The sequence below is a fragment of the Podarcis gaigeae genome, assembly GCF_964106915.1.
Source record: "Podarcis gaigeae genome assembly, chromosome: 3".
Taxonomy (NCBI): domain Eukaryota; kingdom Metazoa; phylum Chordata; class Lepidosauria; order Squamata; family Lacertidae; genus Podarcis; species Podarcis gaigeae.
In genome coordinates this window covers 7,242,445-7,261,158 of record NC_139680.1, presented here as the reverse complement: position 1 = coordinate 7,261,158, position 18,714 = coordinate 7,242,445, and the positions used below count along the sequence as shown (strand labels likewise).

Sequence of the window (18,714 nt, the reverse complement as noted above, 5' to 3'; positions counted from 1 at the left end):
TCTTGCCTGGCCCCTGTCCTGCTTACCTGCCTGAGCTCCTGACCTGCTGTGGCTCCTTGCTTGCATGCCTGTTCCTGACTTCACCCGACTCCCTGCCCTGCACGCAGCTTCAGCTACTATGGACTGCCTCCACATTGCACCTTTGACCACGGACCGGATTTGGACCTCACCTCTCGGGTAACCCACGGGACCAACACAAGCATGCTCTGTCAGCAGAGTGAATAAATCTTCACAACGGAAGTGGCAGACAAAGATGTGTGTAAGCATATTTACAGCATTTTATTCAGCAGCAGGACAAAAGGATAACATGTCTGCTTCCCTTTGTGTCCAAGCAAAGAGCAGTATCGGAAAAGCAATATACAACGGAAGTTCCCAGCAGACTTTGCTGGAAGTAAACAGACATGTGACATACAACAATCTACACATCTGGATTGTGGAATGGAATGGAACTATATCCTAACATACCCAAGGTACTGATCAGTTATCAGCTAACAAGGTGTCTCAGATTAAGCAAGGATGCAGAATTATCGTAGAATTGCAGAGTTGGGAGAAGAGAAGAAGAGTTTGGACTTGATATCCCAATATCCCGAAGGAGTCTCAAAGTGGCTCACATTCTCCTTTCCCTTCCTCCCCCACAACAAACACTCTGTGAGGTGAGTGGGGCTGAGAGACTTCAAAGAAGTGTGACTAGCCCAAGGTCACCCAGCAGCTGCATGTGGAGGAGTGGAGACGCGAACCCGGTTCACCAGATTGAGTCCACCGCTCTCAACCACAACACCACACTGGCTCCCAACAGTCATCTAGTTCAGTCCTCTGCAATACAAGAATCTCAGGAAGCTCTGCTGTGTCCTACCATGCCCAACTGATATTCAGGAAACCAGGTAAGTTGGTTCCCCCACAAAATGATGCAAATTTCAATTTCAGTACATATTCTGAGTATTCTCAAGCATTTCTAAACATATTTCCTCCTCAAAATAAGCCTTTTATAGTGTATTTCATCCCAAAATGCGTATTTTAAAATTCATGCTTTTGAGCTGAGAAGTATGTTGGAAGATTTGGAGAAACGAGATATCTGAAAGGATAAATAAATTCTAATCCGCACATTAGAGGGCAGGATCAGGCCATTTCGTATCAGAATCCACAAAAACAGACTTCCTCAACCACCACAGCTGTAGAGCTATGGATTATTATTTTATTTCCATATTTTTCTGAGAGCTTCTTACCTTTGTTTAATGAGGCTTTGGCTATCTCTAATGAGCTTCAAAAATGCATTCACATCCACCAAATGTGTGGATTTGTATCCCATGCCAAATTGCCATACTTCTGATTTCTGGGTGTCTGACGCATTTTGGAACTGTAAGGAGTTTGCTGCCCCCCCCCCCAATTTTATTTCACATTGTAATAGAGTAGCCTTTCAGAGAGAACCATAATTATTGACTTCTGTAATGGCCACTTTAGTTGAAGCTATTTGGTAATTCTGCAATCCAATAGTCCAATACAAGCAAAAATTATTACCCACCGTAAAGGCTTGAATTGTAAACATTTAATGCGAAGAATTTCCTTCTCGCCTCTGGTCTGCTCCAAAAGTATCCCATACACACTCCTGGTTGCTAGCTATCTTGGCTGCTTTCAGAAAGTCCGGGAAAATTGGTTCTTACAGGAGACATTGACTTCTCCCTGCCCTTACCTATATAAAAATACGGGCATTTATGAGTATTAGGGAGATGTTTTCATTATTTGGTTTAAATAATGTAGACACAATACTCATAGTCTTAAAGCACTTTGGAAACATCCGGGGTGTTTCAGCGCAGCTTTAAATTGGGCTGATTGCCAATTACAGTTTTAAGTGGAAGATGGAGGGAGTCATTTTTCTTGGAGTTCCTTTACAGTTCACTCTCTTGTCTCGGTGCTAATTCTCTTTCTTGCCATTGGGTAAAGAGGGGGGAGGATTGGAATACCCTGCCGGAGGCCCTCCAAAAACTGTACATCTGTCATAGATCATGTCACAGAACAGAAATGTTTGTTTTTTCACCCATTCATTTCTGCTGGCAGCCAGTTATTATTAGAATGAAAAATTAAGCTATTATGCAGTGGGAAGCCTTGCTGGCTCTACAAAATTTATGGCATTAATACAAGAAAATTATCCTTTATAGCTCGTATAAGCAGCTGTATGTATAATGCAGGCTCCTTCTGGATAACCCCACAACAAAATGGCCACCCCATCCATCCTTTTTCTTATTGAAAAGATCTCTCTGCATCAGGATTGCATTCCAAAGGGTACGATGAAGGCCGGGTGGAGCCATATTAAGAATGTAGGCCCTCCCCAGAAGTCTATGCTTCCAGAGCAGTGGCGTAGAGTGGGGGGTGCAGGGGGGGCCGGCCGCACCGGGCGCAACATCTGGGGGTTAGGGTTAGGGGGCGCAAATCCACGGGTTAGGGGGCACAAATTACTTGCCTTGCCCCAAATGCTGACAACCGACGCTACACCACTGTTCCAGAGATATTTTCAGCTCAGACTGGAACCTGGCTTAGATTGTAGCTCAACCCAAGCAAGAAACATATTAGCTAACTGACACTGAGGAAATCATCAGGTCTGGTTAATGTAGGAAGTAACAAGACCTTTTTAACAAACCAGTTCTCGGGCATGAAATCTTTTGACTCGCCTACTGGAAATGCCAAAAGGAGGAAGGGTCATTTTATCACATGTGAAAAGGCGAAAGGGCTTTGGGAAATGATATCTGAGGAATTGAAAAGGATGTTTAAACTGATAATTCCTAAACAAAAACAAAATGAAACAAAAAAAACCTGAAACCTTTTTGGTAGGAATAATGGGGACATAAGTCCTGAAAAAGCTGGCTAACTTATTTATACACTGACCAGATGTCTGGAAGCTGTGGCTGGATGGTTACGTGGGAGCCGGTTGAAGTTAAATCCTTCGAAGACAGAGGTCCTCTGGCTGGGATGGAGCGATATGGGATTGAGGGGGCAATTTCCATCTCTTGCGGGGGTGCAATTAGTGCCAGCATCGTCCGTTAAGAGTTTGGGTGTAATCTTCGATACCTCCCTCTCTATGGAGGCGCATTTTTTCATCTCCGCCAAGCTAAGCAGTTGGCTCCTTATCTCTCTCGCCCTGACCTAGCCACTGTGATCCACGCGACGGTCACCTCCAGACTGGATTATTGTAACTTGCTCTACGTGGGGCTGCCCTTGAGACTGACCCAGAAACTCCAGCGGGTGCAGAATGCCGCGGCGAGACTCCTTATGGGGTCTTCGCTGCAAGATCATATTCATCCGGTACTGTACCAGCTGCACTGGCTCCCGGTGGAGTACAGGATCAGGTTTAAGGTGCTGGTTTTAACCTTTAAAGCCCTATACGGCCTAGGACCCTCGTACCTACGGGACCGCCTCTCCTGGTATGTCCCACAGAGAAATTTACGGTCTGCAAATAAAAACATCCTGAAGATCCCAGGCCACAGAGAGGTTAGGCTGGCCTCAACTAGAGCCAGGGCTTTTTCGGCCGCGGCTCCAATCTGGTGGAACGCTCTGTCACAAGAGACTAGGGCCCTGCGGGACCTGACATCTTTCCGCAGGGCCTGCAAGACAGAGCTGTTCCACCAGGCCTTTGGTCAGGGCGCAGCCTGACCCCCTCCTCTGGCAATCTGCACAGAATTTTGCTTGATGGTTGCCATCAATTTGATTTTAATTTGATTTTAATTAATTTTATAATGAATGTTTTTAGAATGTTGGATTATTTTGATTGTTGTTAGCCGCCCTGAGCCCAGCTTCAGCTGGGGAGGGCGGGATATAAATAAAATTTATTATTATTATTATTATGTAGGTGACAACAGCAGCTAGAACTTTATATGCACAGAGGTGGAAGAAGGAAGGATTACCAAAGAAGGATGAATGGCTTATGAAACTATGCTGAAATGGCGAAATTAATTGCTAAATTAAGAGGACATAACAACAAAGTGTTCAAGGAGGAATGGAGACCATGGACGGATTATCTGTCAAAGTATCGCCCATACATGGAGTCATGGGCAGGATTTGAAATATAAGCAGTGGATTATTTAAAGAATTAATGATATTGAAGTTTACCAGTAGATAAGAAAAACAGCTAATATGTTGTAAAACAGCTAATAAAAAGAAGAAAAACATCAGGAAAGGAGAGATGGGAAGTCAAGAAGAAACTTTGCATTAAAAAATGTATATGACAATAAATGTTTTGGAATATTATTAAGATTTAATAAAAATGAAATATTTTGATTCCATAGGCTGGAACACCACACCAAGCATTCCTCAGAGCAGCCCCTTTGAAATTAACAACCATGAGGAAGTTAGGTCCATTAATTTCAGTGAGTTTAATTTGAGTAAAACTTAGTTGACTACAACTGCTTGGGTAGAAAGGGAAAGGCGTCAACCTGGCCTTTACTTTCCACTCTGAATCCAAAGAGCGGCACATCTGCTTAACAATTTCAGAAGCACAGAAGGCAGATGTTCAAGAAGATCATGAATGTGATTCATAGCAGGGCTGGCCCAAGGCATTTTGGCCTCTGAGGCAAACCACAAAATGGTGCCCACCTCCCGCCAGAGAAGAAGGGGTTGGGTGAAGCTCTACATCACAAACAAGGGGGTAAGAAAGATCTACGTTGGGAAGAAGGGTGGGCTGGTCCCGATTCAGAATGTGATTCGGACAGTGCCACGGACACAGTCCACATATTCCCTCCCTCTCCTGCTGCCTGTATCCAGTATGGTGAAAGTGGGTCATTGATAATGAAACAAAGGTAATTAGAAAAAAGACTAAAACTGCAACCCTGCTTGCTCTGCATGTAGAGAAGGGGGCATGGAATGGCTCTCTTGGAAAAGCAACATTGCTGCCATCCCTATGATGCTTCTTCCTGGACTACAATGGTGCAAGAGCATTACTAGCCAAAGTAGTCAAAGAAGTCTGAATTCTCTGTGACTGAAGGTGGCCCACTACAGTATGGCTTGGAAGTAGACTATTCAGCACCAGCTCCATGTTTCCTCTCCTCTTTCCCCAACCCCCCAACCCAATATCTAGGGCAGGGACATCCAACTGTCAATAGACTGCGATCTACTCATAGTATTAAAAAAAAACTGGCAGTGATCTACCCAAAGTCGTGGAGCTTTTTTTAGGAAGCCAAAGTTGGGGTGGGTTTTTGTTTTTTTGTTTTTTTGTTAGGAGATCACTGAGGGGCCAGAAGTCACGATCTACGTGTTGCTCATGCCTGATCTAGGGCAAAAACTTTCTGTTTTAGGGTTGAGTTACCTTAAAAAGGTAAAGGTAAAGGTACCCCTGCCCGTACGGGCCAGTCTTGACAGACTCTGGGGTTGTGCGCCCATCTCACTCAAGAGGCCAGGGGCCAGCGCTGTCCGGAGACACTTCCGGGTCACGTGGCCAGCATGACATCACTGCTCTGGCGAGCCAGAGCCGCACACGGAAACGCCGTTTACCTTCCCGCTGGTAAGCAGTCCCTATTTATCTACTTGCACCCGGAGGTGCTTTCGAACTGCTAGGTTGGCAGGCGCTGGGACCGAGCAGCGGGAGCGCACCCCGCCGCAGGGATTCGAACCGCCGACCTTTCGATCGGCAAGTCCTAGGCGCTGAGGCTTTAACCCACAGTGCCACCTGCGTCCCCTGCGCCACCTGCGTCCCCTGAGTAACCTTAGGGTTAATTCAATACCTTAGGGGACGCGGGTGGTGCTGTGGGTTAAACCACAGAGCCTAGGACTTGCCGATCAGAAGGTCGGCAGTTCGAATTCCCTGCCAACCTAGCAATTCGAAAGCACGCCAAAGTGCATGTAGATAAATAGGTACTGCTCCGGTGGGAAGGTAAACAGTGTTTCCGTGCAGAAGCGGCATAGTCATGCCGGCCACATGACCTGGAAGCTGTACGCCGGCTCCCTCGGCCAATAAAATGAGATGAGCGCCGCAACCCCAGAGTCGGCCATGACTGGACCTAATGGTCAGGGGTCCCTTGGGGGTACTGTAATTTGTTTGGAGCCTGAAGTAGGTGGCAGTGTTGCCTAGATCTTTCTCACTTTCGCTCAGGCTATATTCAGGCAGCACATCACTCCATCTTCCTGATATTTTCTTACCTGTTAATCTTTCACACAATGTAAAATCCACTAGTGGTAACCTAGGGCAATCTAGCAGTGGTTTAACACTCATTTCTGTGTTAATTGTTTCCTTGGGGATGGCAACCCCAAGGAAAATTGTGGGATTTTTGCGTTGCAATTTCACATGATTAAATCGGGGGCTGTTTCATCTCTTGCCATTTAGAAATTAGCACAACGTGGTGGGTGTCAACCAAAAAGCCACCATCCCATAATTCAGCAAATACTGCAATGTAAAAGAGCTGTTCAAAACCAGCACAGAAGCCAGTGTAACGAATGCAAGGAAAGCTAACGCAATAAACCCCATGTCTGAATGCAAGCCCACTCTCATACACACACAATTCCTGGAAGCAATTCCTGGAGGGGTTGTCCAGAGAGCAGGAGTGGAACCATTGCATCTGCTGAGCTGCTGATTCCCTGCCATTAATCTAAGAAGACCCAGCAGGCTTAGTTTAGAATTGTTTCTATAATATTTCCCTACTGTGAAGAACCATGACGGGGGGGAAAGAGGGAAATGTCTTTCGTGGATTTCCTGCCTTGATACAAAATTCATACAGATGAAGTGACCAAGTGACTTGGCTCCAAATCAGGAATAAAAAGGTAAAGGTAAAGGACCCCTGAGAGTTAAGTCCAGTTGCAAATGACTCTGGGGTTGCAACGTTCATCTTGCTTTACTGGCCAAGGGAGCTAGCATTTGTCTGCAGACAGTTTTTCTGGGTCATGTGGCCAGCATGACTAAGCCGCTTCTGGCGAACTAGAGCAGCACACAGAAACACCGTTTACTTTCCCGCCAGAGTGGTACCTATTTATCTACTTGCACTTTGATGTGCTTTCAAACTGCTAGGTGGGCAGGAGCAGGGACCGAGCAACGGGAGCTCACCCCGGTGCGGGGATTCAAACCACTGACCTTCTGATCGGCAAGCCCTAGGCTCTGTGGTTTAACCCACAGTGCCACCCGCGTCCGTAAATCAGGAATAGTCCCCAGTTTAAATATTTTCTCTGCCTACAACTCACTAGGGAGTACTAAGGAAGCCACTCTGCATCTGCCCCCTCTCTGCAATTTGCAGATACAGTGGTACCTTGGTTCTCAAATACCTTGGTTCTCAAATGCTTTGGTTCCCAAACACTCAAAACCCGGAAGGAAGTGTTCTGGTTTCCAAACATTTTTCAGAAGCCGAACATCCGATGCGGTTGTCGGCTATTGTTTCCAGGGCACCTGCACCAATCAGAAGGCGCGCCTTGTTTTCCGAACATTTCAGAAGTCAAACGGACTTTCAGAACACATTAAGTTCAAGAACCCAGGTACCACTATATTTGGCGCTTTTGTTTTTGCTATTTTGTGTTTTTGTTTTTGAGGCTTTTTCGGTTAATTTGTTTTTGTCACTGTGTGGAACCCAGTTCAGCTACTGATTGATTGATTGTGTGACTGCAGAAATGGATAAAAGACCCCCATCCAAACAATGACTATCATAAGTGCAGGTAAGAAAGAAAAATAATTTTAATTTTCATCATCTACATCATGTACAATACTGTAGATAAATACTGTCTTATTTATTTTATAGTACAGTACATTGTTTATTGCTTTCATTTTATGGATCAATGGTCTTGTTAGATAGTAAAATTCATGTTAAATTGCTGTTTTAGGGGTTTAAGTCTGTTTTAGGGGTTTAAGTCTGGAACGGATTAATCAGTTTTGCATTACTTTCTATAGAAAAGAGCGCCTTGGTTTTGGAATGCTTTGGTTTTGGAACGGTCTTCCGGAACAGATTAAGTTTGAGAACCAAGGTACCACTGTAATAATACTGACCCACCTTCCAGGAAAGTTATAATCCTGTAAGGACTGCATCAATGTCTTATTAGTTATTTATTGTTATGAATCAGAAATAGGACTTTGGACCCAGCTTTAGGCCCAAACCATACTTTAAATCACTGTTTTCCCAGAACTGATGGTCATGTCATAAGGGTTTGGTTTTCTTAAAAAAGTAAAACCAGCTTAAAATACTGCAGTGAGAGTGTTGTCAGTGATGCTGAATAAATAGGGATGGACTGAAGAAGTACAGTGAACAGCAGATGCCGTGGCTTTTGTTCTGAAGCGACTTCTGCCTGCCAGATTTTGCCCTCCAGGCACAATGGCAAAGCAAGGCTTCCACCTGTTATCTCTCACCATTATGGGCTGTTCTTTCCCCCCCCCGGTTGAAGTTTGGGTTTAAAATCGTACGTCTTCCCAGGATTTAGAGCTCATCATCCCAGCTGTGTTGCGCACTGTCCTTACATGAAACATCTGGAGACATAGTGTAAACAAAGTTCACCTCTTCTTGCTCATATCTAAAAGCTGTTATGTGACTTACTTGGTCATTGCTTTACGGAGGAGTATTTTTCTTTTATCATTTTTTCTCAGAATTTTTTTAAAAAAATATATTTTGCACTATACCTGCATATATGTTATATACAGTGGTACCTCCGGTTACGAACTTAATTCGTTCCGGAGGTCTGTTCTTAACCTGAAACCGTTCTTAACCTGAGGTACCACTTTAGCTAATGGGGCCTCCCACTGCTGCCGCACGATTTCTGTTCTCATCCCGAGGTAAAGTTCTTAACCTGAGGTACTACTTCTGGGTTAGTGGAGTCCGTAACCTGAGGTGTCTGTAACCCGAGGTACCACTGTACATATCTATGCAAAGGGGAGGAGCAACTTCCCTAAGAGGAAAGGCTACAAAAATTGGGGCTTTTCAATTTAAAGAAAAAGAGAGTAAGAAGAGAAATCATGGAGGTGTATAAATGGTCACACTGTGGTGAAAGTGGACTGGGGGAATTTCTTCTCCCTCTTCAATACTACCACCTGGGGACTGAACATTGGAACATTGGACATACGAAAGAAAATTCTTCTTCACACAGTGTGTAGTTAAATTACAGAATTTTCTTCCACAAGAAGTAGTAATGACCACCAACTTGGATGACTTTAAAAAAGGCATACCAGGTCACCTGTAAGTAGCCTATGCCTTCATCTTAACGAGAAAACTCAGTAAGTGTGTATACACAAAGTGTGTTCTCCTTCAGGGAGAGCACGTGTTGCGGTGGGGTCTACTGAGCCACCCCTTTGTTGCTGGGTAAGTTCTCCAAGATGGCCAGGGGGCATTGATTGGATTGCCGAGTTGCTGGGGCAAAGGTTATGTTGCAATTTTGGTGGGAGGGGTAAAAGGTTTAAATACTCTGCACGCAGCCTTGTACTTTCTCTTTTGCTGCGTGCAACGGATCACCCGCCCACCCGCCCTAGAATAAGGGTTTGTTGCGTTGACCTTGCTATGCCTGTCATGGGGTCGTCTGCCTTTGAGCAGGGGCCTGGTAGGAATTTTTCCACCTGGCAAATTGGCGGGCTGGGTGGTTTTTGCCTACTGCGTAGCAAATCGTCACAACTTGTAAGGTTGTGGTTAGGCATTGGTTATAAATCTGGTGGAGGAGAGGTTAGGATAGGCTGGGCCTGCCCCTCCATGGTTGCTGCGGAAAGGGAATTCCGTTAAAGGAATCCTGGGGCTTGCCATCTTTTCGTCCAATCCCTGGAATGGGACTAGGGCTGGCAAGCCTTCGGGGAGCAGGCGGGTGAGAGTTGAGGGTCTGTGTCTCAGCTCCAAATCTTCCCCGACTGTCTTTCGGTGGTGCCCGGAAGTCAGTTCTGTCCCCAGGCGGGGGGACAGATAGTCTTAACCAATGCCTAAACAACCACTCACAGTTTGTATTTTAATAAAGTTGTGGCCAAAATCATGCCAAAAATCTTAAACAAAAATTACGTGTCCGTTGTGAGTTATTTTGGGGGGTGGATTGGGGACCTCAACACGCAATAGCAAGTAACACACCAAGCCCTGATCTATATCCAATTAGGCATAAGTGGAACAAAGTATTCAAAAGCCACCTAACACAATGTGGAAAGGTCCTCCATAGTATTAAGCTAGGCATTGTACTGAGGTTAATCCCACAGAAAATATTCCTCTGGGCCAACTGAACTCCAGCTTGTCTTAAACACATAGGCATTGCACCCATGGGGAGCTGCTAGAGATGCATACAGCCACAAAGAGACCTCGTTCACCTCCTTTGGAACAGCCTGAACAGAACCTTCCTGAACACAAGGGCAGGCTAAAATTAACTTGGTCCTAGACAAATCCACATTAATAAGAGGCACCAGCATAATACTTGACTTCAGAAAAAGACCATTGTGAGGTCAGGAAGGATGTTTCCAGCAAGCCAAGCTGGCAGCAAAACCAATAATGCTCTAGCAATTGCAAGTCTGGGCCACACAAGCATGGAAAACTGGATTTGAGACCTCCTACAGGTAGTTGTGGATGCGGGTGGTGCTGTGGGTTAAACCACAGAGCCTGGGGCTTGCCGATCAGAAGGTTGGTGGTTTGAATCCCCACGACGGGGTGAGCTCCCGTTGCTCGGTCCCTGCTCCTGCCAACCTAGCAGTTCGAAAGCATGTCAAAGTGCAAATAGATAAATAGGTACCACTCTGGCGGGAAGGTAAACGGCGTTTCCGTGCGCTGCTCTGGTTCGCCAGAAGCGGCTTAGTCATGCTGGCCACTTGACCCGGAAGCTGTACGCCAGCTCCCTCGGCCAGTAAAGCAAGATGAGCGCCACAACCCCACAGTCGTCCGTGACTGGACCTAACGGTCAGGGGTCCCTTTCCCTTTTACAGGTAGCTATCAGAGAAAAAACTGCTCTGTAAATGACATGAAGGCTCGAAACAGTACTTTTGAATATTTTCACATACATTATCCTCTCCTCCTCAAAATGCTTACACTGCAGGCTGAGACTCAAAAGAGGTTGCCTAATGTCACCTCGTGAGTTCATCGCAGAAGCAATATTCAAAACTGGCACTTTTTGATTCATAGCTCAGTCTCTCAACCGCCACCAAGTCATGGCAATCTGTCACAGTAACTGCTGTTCTTCCTAGGCAGACAGTTCTCACCCTGGGAACCCATACACTCCTGTGATCTGTGTTTGGACCCTTTCCATTTCAAACCCAACTCTCTCCAGATGAACCACACCCAGCCCTAGATTGCAGTACTTACAGGCCGTTCGAAGGATGATCTCATAGTAAAACATTTTGGCGGATGCTTTTTGAAAGAGTGGTTGCTTGTTTAAAAGAGATAGCAATCATCTTTGCTGTGTGTTGACTCAGTTCACAGCCAGGCTCCTGAAATAATCAACAGGTCTCTTCCATCTGGTTGTCTTACCAACTATCTGCTGAAAACTGTGTGCCAAGCATAGCTTTGGATGACATTGAGATGGATCTACTCTTCCATCACGAAGGCTTTTGGTTGTCATTCTTAGGAGGGTTTTTCTGGGGGAGGTTTATGGTGGGCATTCTTTCTTAAGCTGAATAGGTAGTTTACATGACTAAACTCCATTGCATTCCAACCATTTGATTCCATGAGGATGAAGCAGATTCTGCTCTTTCCTTTCCTTCTTGCTTTAGCGGCACAAAACTGTGACTCATCATTTTATAATTCAGTTCTATAATTTGTCTGGCATTATATTGCAGTAGACACCAGTCAGCAGATTTCTAAAAGATCAGCACCAGTGGGGTTAATAAATTATTCCCTTTCCTGGAAGAAAAGGAAAAAGAAAATGGCCCTCAGAACCCTTGTGCTGCCTTCCCCTAGCGTGGTGAGTAAAATATAATATGCTATTAGAAACATATTTTATTTTAAAAAATGGTGCTTCCACAAAATTATGTGCCAGGAAATACCATTTTAAAAGGTTATTTAAAAATAATTTCCCATTTTTTGTTTAAATGTGCCTTCATAGAGAGGAGTAGTTTGACTTCCATGCTCTTTTTCTTAGGGCAGCATTTAAAAGAAATACTTTTGACTTTTTTCCTCTCTCCCAGAGATAATCTTATGAATTAACTTATTCAATTTCACAGGACCAGAAAAATCAATATCCCACCCCGGCATTTAAAACTCCCCATGCTCCTACTTGAAGGCTAAGGAATATCAAATGATATTGCAAGCATATTTGGCTTGCAAAGATCCCAATATCTGAAAAATGTATCTTTCCCAAATAAGGGTTTCATGCAGGACTCACCATGCATTGCCAAAACTGTTTTTTATTTTTTTAAAAAGGGCAAGACATGCACAAATTATTATTTTTGTTTCTTTCAGAAAGTGTTAACAGAGCTACCCTCTCTTTTACTTTGAGGTGCTGCATTTGGTGAAGAAAACTAGGAGAGGTGGTATTGAAAATTGTTAGTAGCTTGGTGCAGGGCCATCTTTAGCATATGCACCACCGGAGTGCAAAGATCTGCCCAGTGCCCCCAAATTTAGCTTAGCCACCCTCAGATTTTTTTTGGGGGGGCAACTCAAAGTTGTTGACTTTTGGGGTGGGGAGGAAAATTGCTCATCTGTAACAACACAGTGGAAATCACTGCTTTTGTTTCCTGACTCGTTGGGAATATTTGACGCTACGGAGTAACAGAGCGACGGAAGAGGGGGGCGGGGACTTTCGCTCCATTGCTTTTCACTGCCACTGATCGAAAGCGACTGGTATACAGTAGGTATACATTCGGCACCCCTCAGAATACATTTGGTGCCCCCCAGAATTCAGTGACCAGGTGCACCGCACCTCTTGCACCCCCGGGTAAAGACGGCCCTGGCTTGGTGGGAAATTACACTGGATTCAGGGTGTTCTCCTGAATTCTCTTCCAGCTTATTAAAATTGTTCATTAGATCTTTTATCTTTTTGAGGTGTTGAAATAGCTTCTTCCTTTAAAAGTCTTTAGCTATGCAGTCACTCTCCTCTGCAATGCATAGGATGAAGGCAAGCAGGCCAAAGAGGCTGGTCTGATGCCAAGAGGAATGACAAGGTGGCCTCAGCCGAGCTGTGAAAATCAGCAGCATGGGAGTTTTTTATAGAGAGTCCCATGGACTGCAAGAAGATCAAATCTCTCCATTCTTAAGGAAATCAGCCCTGAGTGATCAGGACAGATCCTGAAGCTGAGGCTCCAATACTTTGGCCACCTCATGAGAAGAGAAGACTCCCTGGAAAAGACCCTGATGTTGGGAAAGATGGAGGGCACAAGGAGAAGGGGACGGCAGAGGACGAGATGGTTGGACAGTGTTCTCGAAGCTACCAGCATGAGTTTGACCAAACTGCGGGAGGCAGTGGAAGACAAGAGTGCCTGGCGTGCTCTGGTCCATGGGGTCACGAAGAGTCAGACACGACTAAATGACTAAACAACAACAACAACACATTCAAAACCAGCAAGTCAGGAAGAAGGCTCTCAGTGTGATCCTATACATATCTACTCCGAAATAAATCCCACTGTGGAGAAAGGGGTGTGTGGAAAAATAAGTGTGTAAGGGGCTGCAACCATAGCTAGGATAGAACATCACCCATCAAATGCTAGTTCAGGAGTGCCTGGTGTGCTCTGGTCCATGGGGTCACGAAGAGTCGGACACGACTAAACAACAACAACAACAACAACAAATAGCACCTGATTTGCCCTCCATATCACCCAAATTCCCAGGCCAGGGAAGTTTGTGATGGTATTATGAGGCTCTGAGTTGGAATTTTCTCTACCAGCTATTGCCAACCTGAAGTCATCCAAGTATTTTGGACCACATAGGATAACTGCCTTATACTAAGTCAGACCATCTAGCCTGGTATTGCCTACACCAGCCTTTGCCAGGCTGGTGACTTCCAGATGTTTTGAACTGCAACTCCCTTCAGCCCCAAACAATGTGAGCACTGGCTGGGGGTGAAAAGAGTTGAAATCCAAAACATCTGAAGGGTAACAAATTGGTGAAGCTCCATCCACAATAGCCAGCAGCTCTTGCGAGGCAAGCGTAAGTGACCCAGGCTCCATCCTTCAGCCCTGTGGCACCTGACACTCTGGTGCGTACACAGAGCTTCCAGGTGTGCAAAGGCTTTCGCATTGGCTGCTATGAGAGCTCCTACACATAAATCATTGTGAACACTGGTGCTTCCATGGAGCTTTTGACTAGGTTACATGTCTCAAAAATGTATCAGCCTATAATTTCTGATCATGAAAGCTTTAGGATTTAAGCAAGGTAGTACTGGTGTGTGACATAAATGGGTTTAGATGTACTCTATATATGCAATAGGGCTTTGTTCTGATGAGCACACAGAGGAAATAGAATGGGTTAGATTTGTATTGTATCCATGTCTTCATTGTATACAGTCAAACTGAACATAACTTAATGCTGTATGGGAAGCAGAGATCCCTATGTACAACAGATAACTTGCCCTAAAGCTGAAGAACACTGGTTTAAGGGAAGAGTTGGGGTACTCAAAAGCATGAGAATTGCAACCTAAGACATTCACACTTAACCTCTGTGGTATCTAAGCAGTAAGCTTACATGAGGCTCAGATGAGGATGGCCAGCATTCCTTCTTCTGTCTGCTTTGTTGTTGTTTAGTCGTTTAGTCGTGTCCAACTCCTCGTGACCCCATGGACCAGAGCACACCAGGCACCCCTGCCCTCCACCGCCTCCCGCATTTTGGCCAAACTCATGCTGGTAGCTTCGAGAACACTATCCAACCATCTCGTCCTCTGTCGCCCCCTTCTCCTTGTGCCCTCCATCTTTCCCAACATCAGGGTCTTTTCCAGGGAGTCTTCTCTTCTCATGAGGTGGCCAAAGTATTGGAGCCTCAGCTTCACGATCTGTCCTTCCAGTGAGCACTCAGGGCTGATTTCCTTAAGAATGGATAGGTTTGATCTTCTTGCAGTCCATGGGACTCTCAAGAGTCTCCTCCAGCACCATAATTCATTCACCATAATTCTGTCTGCTTAGCGGCCGTGATTAATTGCCCGTTACAATGTTGCTGCCTGATAAAGTCTTAGATAACTGCCTCTACATTTTCTTTTCTAACTTTCTTTGTATATGTCCAATTGACTTACATCTTTAAAACATGAAAGTGAAGAATCAGAAGGCCCTGCTGGTTCAGGACCTGGTACCTGTGGACCCCCTGAACCCCCCTGTCAGTAGCCCTTGTGTCCGGTGGAGCTTATTAAGACTGCTAGACCATAAAGTTGAGTTTGAATGAAATGACTTCTATAGTTGAAGCATAAAACATGCTGTCTCCAGGCACATGTGTAATCTACCAGGGATGCCCTTCTTTGCATGTCCATCTATTGTCTAAAGTGGCTCTCTTGTTGTCTTAAGCATCACAGGTAAATTACCAGATTAACGGTAGTGTGCACTCAGCCTTTATCCAGATAGCTAAGATCTTCCTCTTTTGAAAGTTCTTTTCTAGGGAGAAGCTACTGGTTGGGTTTTTGAGTAGATTTTATGGGTTTTGCTGGTGGTTTAAAGTATGTGTTTCATTGCTGTGACATTTGATTCATAGCTGATGCACTTTTATGGATATAGTGTAGTGTTTCTTTTCATAATGTTTTCAGAAGCTATGGTTGGGAAGCAGAGTATAGGTTGGTAAATAAATACGTGCAAGGGAAGAGTTCAAGTTATAGGCTGTCATCTTAAATAAGTTTATATGAATAAGTTATTTTCACCATATTTTTTTATTGGGGCTACACAGGCCAGCCTTAGTTACATAAACATACAGCACAGACAATATTCCCCCAATCAATATCAAAAATAAATGAAGAATATATTATCGCAAGTGATGTGGTTACATGGATTATATTTTCACACTCTCTAAAAGCTGTCAGTCGATATTAGATATCAGATTTTGTATTAAACTATCAGAATTAAGATGATTGGGAGGAGCAGGGTTGTAGAAAAATCACACTTTTGACGAAGTGACAGTTGCACCTAATTGCCAAATAAGACTGTTGTGGAGGGGAGGCAAAGAATACTGTAAGTCAGGAAAGAAATGAAATCATTACTGGCTTAGAGTACTTCCAGGTGGGAACCTTAGATCACAAATGGATCATTCAGATCTGATCTTTATGTGTGTGCGTTTGGCGCATTAGCTTTGGCGCACTGCCATTTTTTCAGTCTTGGAAAAGGGATGTAGGAGAGGGGGCTATTGGTTTGTGGGGGGTTTGCCTTGTTTTTCTTGTGTGTTTTGTGTTTATATCTTGTATTTTTATGTTGTGAACCACCCCAAGATCTATGGATGAGGGTGGTGTACAAATTTAACAAATAAATATTTTGCCACTTGCCGTTTAGCCCAGTGGGTGAAGCTTGATGGAATGCATCTGGAATGTATTTTTGTTCCTCCCCTCAGTTACTTTATCCCAACCCTTTACCACCTGCTTTCTATTCTAGAAATTTTTCACTTCTGTGTGCATATATTTTAAAAATAAAACAGGTAGTACCCACCATGTCATCGCATCTGTTCTTGGTTCCTATTGGCTCCATTGCTCCCACTGTGCTCAATGAGATCAGAGCATAGCACACACAAGGGATGATGTGTACCTCCTCTTCATTCAGAAAATGTTAGGACTTGCCATTTGTATTTCTCTAGCAGAGAGAGAGAGAGAGAGAGAGAGAGAGAGAGAGAGAGAGAGAGAGAGACTGGCTATATTTTGCAAATACCCAACTTGCTCTATCTGATCCATTAAATATTTATTAGCCAGTGTCTGCCCATTGAGGACTTGGAGGGAGGGGGGAGGTTAGTGTTATTGTCTGTCTGGTCACAGACTAATCTCATTGGCCAAAGATAAAAGTTGATTAGGATCATAAATGTAGCCTCCCTGCAAATGTCATTTAATGGTGTAAGATGGGGGTGAGGTGGGGGGGGGTTACTCTTTCTGATCAGTCCAAGCAGCAGTTTCTCAAATGAACAAAATGTTTGGGGAGGGTTGAAGCTTAATGACTCTTTATTCAACTGAATGGACAAGCAGCAAGCTCTTGGCATATACTCCCCCAGATCACTGGAGGCAGAACACTCTCTGGAGCTGGCACAGGCATCAGGCAAATGATAACACTAATGTACTTTCCTTTCTCTGAAAACAATTAAACCATGAGAGACTGAGACTCTTTGTGACACGTAGCGATTTGTTGAAAATCAGTTATCTGCTAAAAGGGGGTGGGGGAGGTCCGTTATATTAATCAGACCAACAAAGTCATAAATTTATTTTCATAAAAGAAAGGCGCTTCGACCTGGGCAGTGCTGATTGCGATGGTGATTCTCATGCACACCATCAAAGCGATTTACTATCTATGGTATACTTAATAAACACTATAGTGTGGCTTTCTGTGGCTAATAAAGCTTGCTTTACATTATGCCCCTTGTCTGCTAAGATTTGCCTCCTAGGGCTCACTTAGAGTGCATTAAGAAGTTGAACACCAAGATCAGGGTGATTTGCTGCAAAACCTAAATAATTCATGCTGCTTTCAGCTGGTGTTTTTGCAAATGCTGTAACGAGACAAGCTGCAAAATGTTTTACATGGAGGAAAAACACAGATTACCACTAAAGGAAAACCCTTTTGCACAGAACTGCCTCTTGGGGCCCTGTCTCATGTTGCCTTTGCGGTGTGGGAACCCTACAGCGGTACAGCACGGCTTCTTCCCACACCACGAAGGTGATGCCAGAAGAACCTGGCCATGTTGGAGGAGCTCATTTTCGCAGTTCCTCTCCATGCCAGAATTGCCCCTTCTTGAAAAGATGGAGGGGGTTTCGCTGTGTGGGCTTTCCCCTTGCTGTGGGGCTTCTGGTGTTACCTTTGCCATGCAAAAGGGAATGGTGCTGTACATAGGAAGAGCCCTGTGGGATCAGACCAAAGGATGTAATCGAGCATTTTATTCCCACAGTGGCCAAACAGATTTGCATGCAAAGCCCAGAAGCAGGACATGAACCCAATAGCCTTCTCTTGCTCAAGATCCCTAACAACTGGTACTTAGAAATATTCTTCTTCTTTGGCCATCACTCGTAGCCGAGTAAGATTGTCTTCCATAAACACGGTTTTAACAGTGAGTCCATAAGTGACTGTGGAGGCCAATTCTGGATCCACATGTCCTACCACAGTGGGGAGATAGGTTTCTGGGTGGGAGTTGAACACAGTGAGGGTTTGCCAAGCGTGCCTTCCTCTTAGCTTCTAAAAAAAATGTAGTATAAATACCGACAACTGGGAAACACTGCCCTGCGAGTGCTCCAGTTGGAGAACAGCCTTTACCAAAGGTGTCAAAGGCTTTGAAAACTTGGAGATATATTTCCTCTGACACTGGACATAATATATCCAACCTTCATTACTAGTAGCCATTGATATACTTATCTTCTGAAACATTGTCCAATCTACTCCTAAAGCCATCTAGGCCGGTGTCCTTCATCAAATCTAGGAAAACCTGACCTCAGTCTAGCAATGGCCTGTGTGAAGGAGTGCTTCCTTTTTTGTGTGTCCCAATTGTGATCGGGACCCCAGGTTTGAATGTTATGAAAGAAGATCTCATGCTAAAAAGATAACGTAAGAAGAAGCTTTTAAACATCTGCTGCAGCACATTCAATGAAGATTATTGCAGATGTCCAAGCAGTGGCGGGGCTTCATGCTCCAGCACCGGGGGCCGGAGAGCAGGTGGAGGTGTGGCTGGTGCGCGTCGTGGAGGCATGCAGCACCGCCCGCAGGGGTGTGGCACGCGTCCTGGGGACATGGCA

The 18,714-nt window shown here is 44.7% G+C and overlaps 1 long non-coding RNA gene across 1 annotated transcript in view; it reads right to left on the bottom strand.

Annotated features, from left to right (window-relative positions):
* Positions 1–1,570: 1,570 nt before the first annotated feature.
* LOC310840860 overlaps positions 1,571–18,714 on the bottom strand; it is a 28,878-nt gene continuing 11,734 nt past the window's right edge. Inside the window, exons 2-3 of the long non-coding RNA XR_014562216.1 lie at positions 16,442–16,582; positions 1,571–1,687 (exon numbers count right to left, since the gene is read on the bottom strand). This is a non-coding gene — a long non-coding RNA (uncharacterized lncRNA). The remainder of the gene's footprint in view (positions 1,688–16,441; positions 16,583–18,714) is intronic.